Source organism: Carcharodon carcharias, chromosome 14, assembly GCF_017639515.1.
Source record: "Carcharodon carcharias isolate sCarCar2 chromosome 14, sCarCar2.pri, whole genome shotgun sequence".
Lineage (NCBI taxonomy): Eukaryota > Metazoa > Chordata > Chondrichthyes > Lamniformes > Lamnidae > Carcharodon > Carcharodon carcharias.
Window position 1 is genome coordinate 2,858,729 of NC_054480.1, and position 3,807 is coordinate 2,862,535.

Genomic DNA, 3,807 nt, shown 5'->3' on the forward strand with positions numbered 1-3,807 from the left:
GTAATGCTGCACTGTTGGAGGGTCAGTACTGAGTGACCGCTGCACTGTCAAAAGGTCATTACTGAGAGAGTGCTGCATTGTCTGAGGGTCATTGCTGAGAGAGTGCTGCACTGTCGGAGGGACAGTACTGAGGGACCGCTGCTCTGTCAGAGGTTCAGTACTGAGAGAATGCTGCACTATCGAAGGTTCAGTACTGAGGAGCTGCTGCACTGTCAGAGGGTCAGCACTCAGGGATTGCTGCTCATTTGGAGGGTCAGTACTGAGGGAGCGCATCACTTTCAGAGGGTCAGTACTGAGGGAGTGCTGCACTGTCAGAGGGTCAGTACTGAGAGAGTGTTGCACTGTCAGAGGGTCAGAACTGAGAGAGTGCTGCACTGTCAGAGGGTCATTACTGAGAGAGTGCTGCACTGTTGGAGGGACAGTACTGAGAGAGTGCTGCACTGTTGGAGGGACAGTACTGAGAGAGTTCCTGCACTGTTGGAGGGTCAGTACTGAGGGACCACTGAACTCTCAGAAGATTCAGTACTGAGAGAGTGCTGCACTGTCAGAGGGTCAGTACTGAGAGAGTGCTGCACTGTCAGAGGGTCAGTACTGAGAGAGTGCTGCACTGTCAGTAGGTCAGTACTGAGAGAGTGCTGCACTGTCAGAGGGTCAGTACTGAGAGAGTGCTGCACTGTCGGAGGGTCAGTACTGAGGGACCACTGCACTGTCAGAGGGTCAGTACTGAGAGAGTGCTGCACAGTTGGAGGGTTAGTACTGAGGGAGTGCTGCACTGTCAGAGGTTCAGTACTGAGAGAGTGCTGCATTGTCTGAGTGTCAATACTGAGAGAGTGCTGTACTGTCGGAGGATCATTACTGAGAGAGTGTTGCTTTTCAGAGGTTCAGTACTGAGGGAGCGCATCACTTTCAGAATGTCAGTACTGAGGTAATGCTGCAGTGTTGGAGGGTCAGTACTGAGGGAGTGCTGCAGTGTTGGAGGGTCAGTACTGAGGCAGTGCTGCACAGTTGGAGGGTCAGTATTGAGGGAGTGCATCACTTTCAGAGGGTCAGTACTGAGGGAGTGCTGCAGTGTTGGAAGGTCAGTACTGAGGGAGTACTGCAGTGTTGGAGGGTCAGTACTGAGAGAGTGCTGCACTGTCAGAGGGTCAGAAATGAGAGAGTGCTGCACTGTTGGAGGGTCAGTACTGCGGGACCACTGCACTGTCAGAGTGTCATTACTGAGAGAGTGCTGCACAGTTGGAGGGACAGTACTGAGAGTGCTGCACTGTCAGAGGTTCAGTACTGAGAGAGTGCTGCATTGTCTGAGGGTCAGTACTGAGAGAGTGCTGCACTGTCAGATGTTCAGTACTGAGAGAGTGCTGCACTGTCTGAGGGTCATTATTGAGAGAGTGCTGCACTGTCAGTGGGTCAGTACTGAGGGAGTGCTGCACTGTCGGATGGTCAGTACTGAGGGAGTGCTGCACTGTCGGATGGTCAGTACTGAGGGAGTGCTGCACTGTCAGAGGGGCATTACTGAGAGAGTGCTGTACTGTCAGAGGATCAGTACTGAAGGAGTGCTGCACAGTTGGAGCGTCAGTACTGAGAAAGTGCTACACTGTCACAGGGTCAGTACTGAGAGAGTGCTGCACTGTCAGAGGGTGAGTACTGAGAGAGTGCTGCACTGTCAGAGGGTCAGTACTGAGGGAGTGCTGCACTGTCACAGGGTCAGTACTGAGAGAGTGCTGCACTGTCAGAGGTTCAGTACTGAGAGAGTGCTGCACTGTCAGAGGGTCATTACTGAGAGAGTGCTGTACTGTCGGAGGATCATTACTGAGAGAGTGCTGCTTTGTCAGAGGTTCAGTACTGAGGGAGCACTGCACTGTTGGATGGTCAGTACTGAGAGAATGGCCACACTGTCGGAGGTTCAGTACTGAGTGAGTGCTGCACTGTCAGAGGATCAATACTGAGGGACGTCTGAACTGTCAGATGATCAGTACTGAGGGAGTGCTGCACTGTTGGAGGGCCGGCTCTGAGGGAGCGCATCACTTTCAGAGGGTCAGTACTGAGGTAATGCTGCAGTTTTGGAGGGTCAATACTGAGGGAGAGCTGCAGTGTTGGATGGTCAGTACTGAGAGAGTGCTGTACAGTCGGAGGGTCAGTACCGAGGGAGCACTGAACTGTCAGAGGTTCAGTACTGAGAGAGTGCTGCACTGTCAGAGGTTTAGTACTGAGAGAGTGCTGTACTGTCAGAGGGTCAGTACTGAGGGAGTGCTGCACTGTCAGAGGATCATTACTGAGAGAGTGCTGCTTTGTCAGAGGTTCAGTACTGAGGGAGCACTGCACTGTTGGACTGTCAGTACTGAGAGAATGGCCACACTGTCGGAGGGTCAGTACTGAGGGGGTGCTGCACTGTCGGAGGTTCATTACTGAGGGAGTGCTGCAGTGTTGGATGGTCAGTACTGAGAGAATGGCCACACTGTCAGAGGTACAGTACTGAAGGAGAGCTGCACTGTCAGAGTGTCAATACTGAGGGAGGTCTGAACTGTCAGGTGATCAGTACTGAGGGAGTGCTGCACTGTTGGAGGGCCAGCACTGAGGGAGCGCATCACTTTCAGAGGGTCAGTACTGAGGTAATGCTGCAGTGTTGGAGGGTCAGTACTGAGTGACCGCTGCACTGTCAAAGGTCATTACTGAGAGAGTGCTGCATTGTCTGAGGGTCATTGCTGAGAGTGTGCTGCATTGTCGGAGGGTCAGAAATGAGAGAGTGCTGCAGTGTTGGAGGGTCAGTACTGAGGCAGTGCTGCACAGTTGGAGGGTCAGTATTGAGGGAGTGCATCACTTTCAGAGGGTCAGTACTGAGGGAGTGCTGCAGTGTTGGAAGGTCAGTACTGAGGGAGTGCTGCAGTGTTGGAGGGTCAGTACTGAGAGAGTGCTGCACTGTCAGAGGGTCAGAAATGAGAGAGTGCTGCACTGTTGGAGGGTCAGTACTGCAGGACCACTGCACTGTCAGAGGGTCATTACTGAGAGAGTGCTGCACTGTCAGAGTGTCATTACTGAGAGAGTGCTGCACAGTTGGAGGGACAGTACTGAGAGTGCTGCACTGTCAGAGGTTCAGTACTGAGAGAGTGCTGCATTGTCTGAGGGTCAGTACTGAGAGAGTGCTGCACTGTCAGATGTTCAGTACTGAGAGAGTGCTGCACTGTCTGAGGGTCATTATTGAGAGAATGCTGCACTGTCGGAGGTAAAGTACTGAGGGAGTGCTGCACTGTCAGAGGGTCAGTACTGAGGGAGTGCTGCTCTGTCAGAGGGTCAGTACTGAGAGAGTGCTGCTCTGTCTGAGGGTCATTACTGAGAGAGTGCTGCACTGTCAGAGGGTCAGTACTGAGGGAGTGCTTCGCCATCGAAGGTTCAGTAGTGAGGGAGTGCTGCACTTTCAGAGGGTTAGCACTGAGGAATTGCTGCACAGTTGGAGGGTCAGTATTGAGGAAGCGAATCACTTTCAGAGGGTCAGTACTGAGGGAGTGCTGCAGTGTTGGAGGGTCAGTATTGAGGGAGTGCTGCAGTGTTGGAGGGTCAGTACCGAGGGAGTGCTGCAGTGAAGGAGTGTCAGTTCTGAGGGAGTTCTGCACTTTCGGAGGTTCAGTACTGAGGGAGTGCTGCACTGTCAGAGGGTTAGCACTGAGGGATTGCTGCACAGTTGGAGGGTCAGTACTGAGGGAGCGCAACACTTTCAGAGGGTCAGTACTGAGGGAGCGCTGCACTGTCAGAGGGTCAGTACTGAGAGAGTGCTGCACTGTCAGAGGGTCAGTACTGAGAGAGTGCTGCATT